The following is a 12,434-nucleotide window of genomic DNA, read 5'->3' on the forward strand; positions in this document are numbered from 1 at the left end:
AATACTCCACACTGCACCCCCTAGGGGCATCCTACACGCTCCAGTCCATCTCACCCAGGGTCTGGAGAAATGTAATCACATTACCACCATCATGATAGAACTCCATTGTTTTCCCTTGCTGGACTGCACCATTTTTAAACCAAGCTGCATCATTTACAAAGCTATTGTAACCAGAACCACTGCTTATCTTGCAGATTAACTGTTGGAAAGTGGATTATAGGTAAGGGAAGGTAAGTACCCACACCTAGCAACAGGCCACTAACCCCCACTAGGTCCAGTTAGGTCTTAATAAATTAACCCCAGCTCAACCCTTGGTAGCTTGGAAATCAGCAACAAGGCTTAACTTAGGAGATAAAGGCCCTAATTAAGGCAATGGCGGTAAATGCTGCCTTCCGCAGCGGCAATGGCCACCAAAAGACCATTGCCATAGTTAACAGCCATCTGCCAAATTATGACCACAGCTGGATTTCTGCCACAAGAAGGGTGGAAATCCAGCTGTGGCCATACTGGCGGATGGTGTTATGGTGGTGCTGCTACCACCAGCAGCACTAAGCCAGTAGACCGCCGCCAGCCGTATTATGAAAAATAATACGGCCTGGCAGTGTTCTGCTGGTTGGCGCTGCTGGCGGTGGCAGCGCCCCATCCTGTTCCCTGCCGGAAGACCCCCTGGATGCAGGTAAGTTGGGTTTCTGACAGGGGAGGGGGTGTTGTGTGTGTGTGTGTGTGTGTGTGTGTGCATGGATGTGTGAGTTTGTGCGTGAATGCGAATGTGTGTGTAGTGTTGTTTGCATGGGTGTATGCATGTGTGAGAATGCATGTATGAATGGAAATGTGAATGCGTGTCTGCATGTCAGTGTTAATGTGTGTAAGGATGTGTGCGAGAATAAATGGATGCATGCATGAGTGAATGCGTGTATGCCTAAGTGAGTGAGTGTGTATATGCATGGTGCGTGTCTGCGAGTGTGCGTGTATGGGAGGTGAGGGTCCAGAGCAGGGGTGGGGGGCGTCTGGGGAGTATTTGGGGGGTGGGTGGGCTTCCTACCAGTGACAGGGAAGGAGTTCCCTGTCACTGGTAGGGCCTGCCGCCATGGTTTTCGTGGCGTTGTGAACGCCACAAAAACCATGGCGGTAGGCAGGGTACAATGGCGACCGCCGGGCTGGAGATTCTTATCCATGGCAGCCGGTATGGTAAATTGGCGGGTTGGCTGCAGCCGACCCCCCAATGTCATAATGTCATAATGCCATCCTGTTGGCGGTACTATCGCCACATTATCACCGACCGCAGGGGTCATAATGACCCCCAAAGTGGGTAAAGCATTGAAACCTCAAAAAACAGTAATAAAATAAAATGTAGGAAACAGTTTCAAAATCCAAAAGCAATTTATAACAATAGGACATATTTTATCTCTAATTTGACACCAAAATGAATAAAATTGGATAAGTGGAACCAGAGATCTGAATTCATAAAGAATTAATGTTTCTTAGCACATAGAAACTAAAAGTGCCATTCTGGATATCAGGTTGCACCTCTACCAGGATAAACTCAAAGTTTAAGGCCAACCGCAATGGAGTCCTGATCAGCTACAGCAAGTGGGAGGCCTTGGTAAAAAGTTTATCTTCGGACTTAGGGGCAGATTTATGGAAAGTGGCACTGCACTGAGTTCAGAGCCACTTTCCCTGCACCCCTTAGCAACCCCCTACTACCACAATGTGTGCGCCGTACTTAAAATGATGATCTTAATGTGGCTCAAGGTGGCGCTAGGGCATTTTAAATATGCCACTTAGGGCCAGATGTATGAAAAAATTTTGCACTCGCAAACGTGCATATCGCAAAATTCGGCCATTTGCGAGTGCAAAAAAGTGGTCTGCGATGCATGAAAGGCATTCGCAGACCACAAATAAGAAATTGCAAAAAAAAATTGCTTACGTTGGGACCTGGTTTTGCGGGTCACAATTTGCGATTCGCAAAATCCACATCGCAAGGAGATGCTGCAAAAAATCGCAAATTGCGATTTTTTGCATAAAGGCATTTTGCACATGTAAAATACCATGAAAAGAAACCAGGTGGTAACCTGGTGCAAAATTTAAAAATGCATTTAAAATGCATTTTTAAATTGAACATGTAAAGCACACATACCCTTTTGGCATGTGTGCACCTTACATGTCCCCCAAAACATTTTTGGGGTATTGCAGAGGGGGCCTTAGGCCCCCAGCACCCTGGGCTTCTGCATTTCCAAAATTGTGATTTCTGGATCAGAAATCGCAATTTTGGAAATGCAAAAAATTCACAGATATGGGCCAACAGGCCCATAGCTGCGATTGGGGCCAGTATCGCAATTTGCGATTCAGTAATAGCATTTGCGATTTTTAAGAAATCGCTCTTACCGAATCGCAAATGTGATACATGGCACTTTGCGAGTCGGAAATAGCGATTTCTTAAAAATTGCTATTTCCGACTCACAAAGGGCTGTGATGATACATCTGTCCCCCAGTCTTTTTCCTTAAGATTTTCTTCAACAGGACAAAGTCACCAATCCTATCCAACCTTCCTGGAGCCCTCTTTGGATACGCGTCGGCTGAGACCTCAGTGAAGAATTCTACCTTAGGACTTAGCCGTATTTTCAGGATAGAAATCTTCATCCGGCCGAAGCTGAATCTTGAGCTGATGTCCCTGGAGCCCTCCTTGGATACACTGCATGGGAAGTCCTCGTCAACGTTTTACTTTTGTAATTTGTCACTTTTTTGGAGCTTTTTCTCTCTGACGTCGGACGACTCTCCACAGAAAGCCAATTTCAAGTCAATATCGTCGGATTGCCTTTCCAGGAGCCCCCGGTGAAAGCCTGTGTGTCTGGGGCTCTGGTTCTTTTCAGTGGGACAATCCTGCAAGTCAGGCTGGATCGCGGTCGACATAAGCCTGCTTGAATCACGACGGCGGGTTGGTCCCTTTATGGAGCTTTTTTCCAAAAGTTCTTCAAACTTCTCCTAAATTCTGAATCTTCCTCCAGAAAGTCATTGAAGGTCCTTTAGGAGTTCACAGCTCACTCTAAGTTTCCTGAAGCTCTGAGTTGCTCCTTGAGGACTAGAACTCCAACTGCCGGAATGCACTTGGCTCAAACTCCAAAGAGACCACTGGACAGCGGCCAGCTGGTCAGTTCCTTCAGGATTTGATGCAGGGGACTCTTCTTGAACCATTAGAAGCCAGGCAAAGTCCTTTTTGTGGTAAAGCGCAAGAGTGCAGCTGGTGCAGTCCTTCAGTGTGCAGTGTCCAGGTGCAGCTCAGGGGACCAGCAGGGCAGTTCTTCTTCTTCTCATGTTGTTCCTTGCAGGGATCTGAGTTGTAGGTGCAGCTCTGCAAAATTTATCCATGATCCATGCTCCTGGGATGAAAAGCGGGGGGCAACTGTCCAGTCACAGGCAGGCCACCACCGTCTTGACCGATGACCACTTCCTGGGAAGTGTGGCAAAAATCAATCACAGGGAGCTACATTCTTTAAAAATCCAAAATGGGGAAAACTGAATTTTGGAGGTTAGGGTCTGTCAGAGTCCACCCACTGGTCTGGCTACAAATCCTTAACACACCCTTTTCCTGCCCACTCCTAATCTAATCAAGAGGGCGCCTGGTTGTCTGGGTTTTCAGGAAATGAGGGAGGTCCTGAGCAGCAACTAGCAGCGGGGAAGACCCCGGGCACAGACGGACTCCCAATGGACTTCTATAAGAAGTACTCTGTACTGTTGGCCCCCCGGCTAGTTGAAATGTATGCAGAAGCGCTCCAGAGGGGTTTTCTACCGGATTCACTGAGAGAGGCCCTGGAGATCCCCTTGCCCAAGCGGGACACCGGTGAGATCTCAGTGACAGACTTTCGACAGTTGTCAATGTTGAATTGTGACTTTAAAATACTAAGTAAACTTATGGCCAATAGGCTGCTACGATATGTCTCCAATCTCATACACGAAGACCGAAACAGGTTTATCCCGGCGCGTAACACCTCCTTGAACCTGAGATGCCTGTTTACTCTATTGCATATGCCCCGAACCGAGAAACCCCCTGGGGCGACGCGTTTGGCAATAGATTTTGAAAAGGCCTTTGACTCACTAAGGTGGGATTTTTTGCGAGCGGTGATGCTCCAGATGGGGTTGGGGGAGAATGGGTGCGCTGGGTGAACCTGCTGTATGCAACCCCCCTGGCGCGAGTGAGGACAGGCAGATCGATTTCGGAGGTCTACCCTATACATAGGGGCACTAGGCAGGGATGTCCGCTATCCCCATTATTATTTGCCCTGGGCATCGAGCCACTGGCGGCTCGGCTCCGGAGGGAAGGTAGAGGCCAGGGGGTGGAGTGGGGACAGGCTGAACACATTATCTCGCTTTACGCAGATGACATATTAATATATCTGAGAGATGGCAAGACTGAATTGCCCTGGGACTTGGGTCAATTGGATAACTTTGGTAGTATCTCTGGACTCCACTTGAATAGGGGTAAGACCTTTGTCTTCTCCTTGACGGCGGGCGAGGGGCGACCCTCCTCATGCCCTGAGGATGTGGTATGGACCCCACGCACTTTCAAATACCTTGGCATACAGGTGTTTCACGATTTAAAGGACCTCCGCGAGGGCAACATAGGCAGAGCGTTATGCTCGCTTCAATCTTATGTGGGATTTTGGAGGTCACTTAGATTAACCATATTGGCTAGGATATCCCTATCCAAGATGATCATGCTCCCAGTCCTCCTCTACTTTTTTGCTAATCTGCCGGTGTCCGTGTCTTCGGCATGGATTCATGAATTAAATGCACTACTTAGGGATCTTATTTGGGATGGTGGCCGCAAACGTACCTTGCTCTCTGTCCTTTGTAGACCGACACTCTCGGGGGGCATGGGGGTTCCAGATTTCAAACTCTACTATCTGGCTTGTCAGTTGCAGGGGATCGCTGGGTGGCTCGCTTGAAGGGGTCTGCTGGACAGATGCACTGTCATGGGGATGCAGGATAGAGATTGGAAACTGACCCGTATGATTGCTCGAGGAGGGGTATACAGAGAGGAAAGCATCCTCATGAAGGTTACAACAGTTTGCTGGAGGTGCTGCTCGCGGCGATTGGGGGTGGGGGTGGATTATTCTCAAGATCTGCCCCTAAGAGTGCCAATGCAGGATTCTACGGATGTGTCATTGATGGGCTGCGGACTAGGCACCTCGGCGAGAGCTGGAGTGAAGACTATGGGTGACTTCATTCAGGACGGTGTATTGAGATCTTCTACTGACATGACCGATAGGAATAAGTACCGGGCGGGCAGTTCTTGACATATCATTATCTGACACACCGTATTAAGAAACACTAGGACACAGTTAATGTAGAACCTGAGGTACATAAGATGTTGCATCTCCTCTTAACATCGGGTGAAGAGACCCACCTGATTGCCAAGTTGTACAGGGCTCAGGTTGAGTGCACTATGGTTCCCTTACAATCGCTATGGGAGAGATGGGAAAATACCATAGGTGAAGACTTGTCGGAAGCGGTATGGGTAGAGTACTTGCATATCCAAAGATGGTATCACGGAACACATGCCTACGGTACATACAATATAATTAGTTACATAGGACGTACCACACTCTGCATAGGTTAAACATTATTTACGGGGGGATTCCAAAATGTGCCCCAGGTGTAGTGAACTGATGCAGACCTAGATCACATGCTGTGGCACTGCCCGGGGCTCCAGCGTACATGGGGGGTGGTGTTAAGCAGTTAGAGGTACTACTGGGTGTCGGTTTGGCTCTGACCCCATCGGTGTGCCTGATGGGCCCCTACCCCGGACTAGCCGCTAAGTCAGTGAATGCTCGGTTCTTAGACTTAGCATTGGTGCTTTATAGGAGACAAAGGGCCTGATTACAACTTTGGAGGACGGTGTTAAACCGTCCCAAAAGTGACGGATATACCACCTACCGTATTACGAGTTCCATAGGAAATAATGGACTCGTAATACGGTAGGTGGTATATCCGCCACTTTTGGGACGGTTTAACACCGTCCTCCAAAGTTGTAATCAGGCCCAAATTGCCTTGGGATGGAGGTCGCCTGAGTGTCCTCCTTTAGGAGTCTGGAGAAAGGATGTTACGAGATGGACCAGGGCCGAATTGCAGGTTCTGAGACGGGAGGAGCTGAGGGGAGTGCACCAGAAACCCATTGCCTCCCCCTGGGAGGAGATATTGGACAGATGGGAACACAGAATACAGGAAAGGGGAACCCCTCCGGAGATAACCTGAAAACCTGTAGCCTGGGAACGTGGGTGAAGGCATGTATATTGAAACAGAGACGCTCAACACTGACTGCCGAGGTGGGACCTGACCCATATGCTGTGAGTACAAGGGAGAGAGAGAGACAGACAGCACCCAGACACAGCTGGCCCTGAACAAAACTGAGCATGATAGCACCTTTACATCTTAAATCTCATGATAAGAGGACACCCTCTAAACATATGGGAATTGGAGGGTTCAGGAATAATATAGAACTCAGCAAACCGAGTCCCACTGGATCCCCTCCCGCACTATAGATATTCAACACCCTTTCATCACCATTGTATACATAGTTCTGAATGGCCTCAGATAGACACTTTTACATAGTAACTGTTAGAAATGGGGTCTTTGGTTGACAGTCAGGTTACCCCCTGTTCAAGCAAGGACCCTCACTCTAGTCAGGGTAAAAGAGAATTACCCTCAGCTAACCCCTGCTTACCCCCTTGGTAGCTTGGCAGAGCAGTAGGCTTAACCTCAGAGTGCTAGGTGTAAAGTATTTGTACCAACACACACAGTAACTTAATGAAAACACTACAAAATGGCACAACACTGGTTTAGAAAAATAGGAAATATTTATCTAAACAAAACAAGACCAAAACGACAAAAATCCAACATACACAAGTCAAGTTATGAATTTTTAAAGATTAAACTCAAAAATAGTGCTTAGAAACAAAAATGCTTCAATGAGATGTTAACACGGCGTCGTGACGGAGTCGTTCACAACAAGCCGACACCAGCGGCGCCGGACACGGAGTTACACTGTTACATTCAGCAAGAATGTCTCCTTGAGCAAGTCAGGTCCCATGAGAAAGAATTTACTACAGCTACACACATATCTCTAGCTTCTGGAAAAGTACAGCGCCGTGTCTTTCAGGAAAGCAGCACACCGTTAGAAAAACACAGTTAATATGAGACCAGGCAGCTAGGCCCAGGCCCTTGCTAAACTAAGGCCTAGTGAGTAATTTAGCATAACCCTAATACATAACTCTCAATGCTAATACAAAATCATACATTAAAACACTGTTAAACTCATTATTAGTCAGTTTCATTAATCATCGTATACACTGGTGGCCACTCCCATTGGGCACATTTCAAACGCGTACAGTATTTTTCTTCTAGGTTAACATATGTTCTATGCGGCTTCATTACACATTATAATGCAAGCTTTTCATGTTAATATTCATTTTAAAAGTCACACTCCAACACCTTCGAGTGGGCATCTTTACTGCAATTTGGCGACTAGCAGCACCATCAGCCACAGAGCACTAAAGAGGTGGAGATCATTAAAATGATAAACGTTTCTAGTCGCCCAGTGCAGGCTCCCCCGCAATTAGAGATCAGGGCAACACTAGTCACGTCATAGGAAGGAGCCTTCAGTAGAAGCCGTCATGTGTTTAGGTGCCAGGGGTGCAATGTCATTGAAGTGTGCCACAGGCCAGGGGACATTTAAGGAGGCGTGCATCTGGAGTGGCCCACTTTCCTCCGCACCACATTCTGGAATCACCCAATTAGGTCAGGGTGGTTAGAGGCAGAGTCCCTGGAAGCAGAATAATGGTGACTACCCAGGAATTGGACTCATTTACTGGACTGCACCCGTAGTGGGTGTTGTATTGTGTGGGTACTGTGGTGGCAGGAGGGGGAATTAACCTGCTGGTTGTCCTGGACCCCTCTGCCCTACCCAGTGATGTCTGGATTTGAACTTTTGGGGGCTTCACCTGTGGATAGGCACCCTGGCAGGGCTCGTGCACTATGAAGTGCCCAGGTGTTAACATGGTACCCCTCTGGGATAGGGAGGATATGGTGATGTTCTTACTAAAGTCTGCCAGACAAATGCTTTCTTTGCCAAAATGTTCACAAGTGACCCAGGTAGAGGATCTGGGAGATGTATTATGATTGGTGCCTTCTGGCACAATGTATTCAGCATATTTTTCAGGTCAATGCAATGTAAAGGGTCTAAAATGTGGTACTTTGATGTTTTACTATTGGAGTGTTTTTTCGTTGTTGCATCCTGTAATTCTATGATGTCTTGACTGCTGAACAAAGTAAAGGGTGATGCCTTGGTTGAATTCCATAAATGTACTTTTCTTCCTGAGCTCCTGAGGAGGATGTCCAGTGGAGGCGGCTACTTGCACATTGTGCTTACACTACTTGATCTACCAACCTGGCAATACAACATCAACATAGGTGCACACCCTAGCTAACTAGTAACCCCATTTAACATGTTGGGATACATTTGGGCTGATATAATTGCCCAGAAGAGGATAATCAGGGACAAAGTTTACATGGCCAATTTGGGACCTCACATGTTATTATGGGCACATCAATATGGCCTCCTTAGTATTATTATCAACCCAAGGACCAAAAATCAAATTATGGTGGTAGAAAATACAATGTGGAAGAGGTAGTAGAGATGGCAGCAAAGTATATGAGTGAAGCTGGTATATAGAGGAATTAAATGCAAACAATCACATTGAAGGAGACAGCCCAGCCTGTGAGACACAGACCAAGAAGAATACCTTTAGCAATCAGGGAAGATGTCAGAAATATCATGGCTGAAATGGTCTGAGTGAGACAGTTGTGGAATGAGCACAGTGGGCACGCGTGTAGTCATTACTAAAACAGCGGAGCTACCATGAGATTCTGAATTGATCTTCAGAGCTTGATTCAAAATATTCTATCATTTAAAGAAAGTTGTTACCTCTTCCAGACATCAATGTCCAAACTGGTGTTCAAGCTGCAGTACTCTTGCCTCTGAATGGTGGTACTACCCTACTCTATGGCTTCCAATACTCCACACTGCACCCCCTAGGGGCATCCTACACGCTCCAGTCCATCTCACCCAGGGTCTGAAGAAATGTAATCACATTACCACCATCATGATAGAACTCCATTGTTTTCCCTTGCTGGACTGCACCATTTTTAAACCAAGCTGCATCATTTACAAAGCTATTGTAACCAGAACCACTGCTTATCTTGCAGATTAACTGTTGGAAAGTGGATTATAGGTAAGGGAAGGTAAGTACCCACACCTAGCAACAGGCCACTAACCCCCACTAGGTCCAGTTAGGTCTTAATAAATTAACCCCAGCTCAACCCTTGGTAGCTTGGAAATCAGCAACAAGGCTTAACTTAGGAGATAAAGGCCCTAATTAAGGCAATGGCGGTAAATGCCGCCTACCGCAGCGGCGATGGCCACCAAAAGACCATTGCCATAGTTAACAGCTGTCTGCCAAATTATGACCACAGCTGGATTTCTGCCACAAGAAGGGTGGAAATCCAGCTGTGGCCATACTGGCGGATGGTGTTATGGTGGTGCTGCTACCACCAGCAGCGCTAAGCCAGTAGACCGCCGCCAGCCGTATTATGAAAAATAATACGGCCTGGCAGTGTTCTGCTGGTTGGCGCTGCTGGCGGTGGCAGCGCCCCATCCTGTTCCCTGCCGGAAGACCCCCTGGATGCAGGTAAGTTGGGTTTCTGACAGGGGAGGGGGTGTTGTGTGTGTGTGTGTGTGTGTGTGTGTGCATGGATGTGTGAGTTTGTGCGTGAATGCGAATGTGTGTGTAGTGTTGTTTGCATGGGTGTATGCATGTGTGAGAATGCATGTATGAATGGAAATGTGAATGCGTGTCTGCATGTCAGTGTTAATGTGTGTAAGGATGTGTGCGAGAATAAATGGATGCATGCATGAGTGAATGCGTGTATGCCTAAGTGAGTGAGTGTGTATATGCATGGTGCGTGTCTGCGAGTGTGCATGTATGGGAGGTGAGGGTCCAGAGCAGGGGTGGGGGGCATCTGGGGAGTATTTGGGGGGTGGGTGGGCCTCCTACCAGTGACAGTGAAGGAGTTCCCTGTCACTGGTAGGGCCTGCCGCCATGGTTTTCATGGCGTTGTGAACGCCACAAAAACCATGGCGGTAGGCAGGGTACAATGGCGACCGCCGGGCTGGAGATTCTTATCCATGGCAGTCGGTATGGTAAATTGGCAGGTTGGCTGCAGCCGACCCCCCAATGTCATAATGTCATAATGCCATCCTGTTGGCGGTATTACCGCCACATTATCACCGACCGCCGGGGTCATAATGACCCCCAAAGTGGGTAAAGCATTGAAACCTCAAAAAACAGTAATAAAATAAAATGTAGGAAACAGTTTCAAAATCCAAAAGCAATTTATAACAATAGGACATATTGTATCTCTAATTTGACACCAAAATGAATAAAATTGGATTAGTGGAACCAGAGATCTGAATTCATAAAGAATTAATGTTTCTTAGCACATAGAAACTAAAAGTGCCATTCTGGATATCTGGTTGCACCTCTACCATGGTAAAGTCAAAGTTTAAGGCCAACCGCAATGGAGTCCTGATCAGCTACAGCAAGTGGGAGGCCTTGGTAAAAAGTTTATCTTCGGACTTAGGGGCAGATTTATAGAAAGTGGCACTGCACTGAGTTCAGAGCCACTTTCCCTGCACCCCTTAGCAACCCCCTACTGCCACAATGTGTGCGCTGTACTTAAAATGATGATCTTAATGTGGCTCAAGGTGGCGCTAGGGCATTATAAATATGCCACTTAGGGCCAGATGTATGAAAAAATTTTGCACTCGCAAACGTGCGAATCGCAAAATTCGGCCATTTGCGAGTGCAAAAAAGTGGTCTGCGATGCATGAACGGCATTCGCAGACCACAAATGAGAAATTGCAAAAAAAATTGCTTACGTTGGGACCTGGTTTTGCGGGTCACAATTTGCGATTCGCAAAATCCACATCGCAAGGAGATGCTGCAAAAAAACGCAAATTCCGATTTTTTCATAAAGGCATTTTGCACATGTAAAATACCATGAAAATAAACCAGGTGGTAACCTGGTGCAAAATTTAAAAATGCATTTAAAATGCATTTTTAAATTGAACATGTAAAGCACACATACCCTTTTGGCATGTGTGCACCTTACATGTCCCCTAAAACATTTTTGGGGTGTAGCAGAGGGGGCCTTAGGCCCCCAGCACCCTGGGCTTTTGCATTTCCAAAATTGTGATTTCTGGATCAGAAATCGCAATTTTGGAAATGCTAAAAATTCGCAGATATGGGCCAACAGGCCCATAGCTGCGATTGGGGCCAATATCGCAATTTGCGATTCAGTATTAGCATTTGCGATTTTTAAGAAATCGCTCTTACCGAATAGCAAATGTGATACATGGCACTTTGCGAGTCGGAAATAGCGATTTCTTAAAAATTGCTATTTCCGACTCGCAAAGGGCTGTGATGATACATCTGTCCCCCAGTCTTTTTCCTTAAGATTTTCTTCAGCAGGACAAAGTCACCAATCCTATCCAACCTTCCTGGAGCCCTCTTTGGATACGCGTCGGCTGAGACCTCAGTGAAGAATTCTACCTTAGGACTTAGCCGTATTTTCAGGATAGAAATCTTCATCCGGCCGAAGCTGAATCTTGAGCTGATGTCCCTGGAGCCCTCCTTGGATACACTGCATGGGAAGTCCTCGTCAACGTTTTACTTTTGTAATTTGTCACTTTTTTGGAGCTTTTTCTCTCTGACGTCGGACGACTCTCCACAGAAAGCCAATTTCAAGTCAACATCGTTGGATTGCCTTTCCAGGAGCCCCCGGTGAAAGCCTGTGTGTCTGGGGCTCTGGTTCTTTTCAGTGGGACAATCCTGCAAGTCAGGCTGGATCGCGGTCGACATAAGCCTGCTTGAATCACGACGGCGGGTTGGTCCCTTTATGGAGCTTTTTTCCAAAAGTTCTTCAAACTTCTCCTAAATTCTGAATCTTCCTCCAGAAAGTCATTGAAGGTCCTTTAGGAGTTCACAGCTGACTCTAAGTTTCCTGAAGCTCTGAGTTGCTCCTTGAGGACTAGAACTCCAACTGCCGGAATGCACTTGGCTCAAACTCCAAAGAGACCACTGGACAGCGGCCAGCTGGTCAGTTCCTTCAGGATTTGATGCAGGGGACTCTTCTTGAACCATTAGAAGCCAGGCAAAGTCCTTTTTGTGGTAAAGCGCAAGAGTGCAGCTGGTGCAGTCCTTCAGTGTGCAGTGTCCAGGTGCAGCTCAGGGGACCAGCAGGGCAGTTCTTCTTCTTCTCATGTTGTTCCTTGCAGGGATCTGAGTTGTAGGTGCAGCTCTGCCAAATTTATCCATGAT

This window comes from Pleurodeles waltl, chromosome 7 (assembly GCF_031143425.1).
Source record: "Pleurodeles waltl isolate 20211129_DDA chromosome 7, aPleWal1.hap1.20221129, whole genome shotgun sequence".
Lineage (NCBI taxonomy): Eukaryota > Metazoa > Chordata > Amphibia > Caudata > Salamandridae > Pleurodeles > Pleurodeles waltl.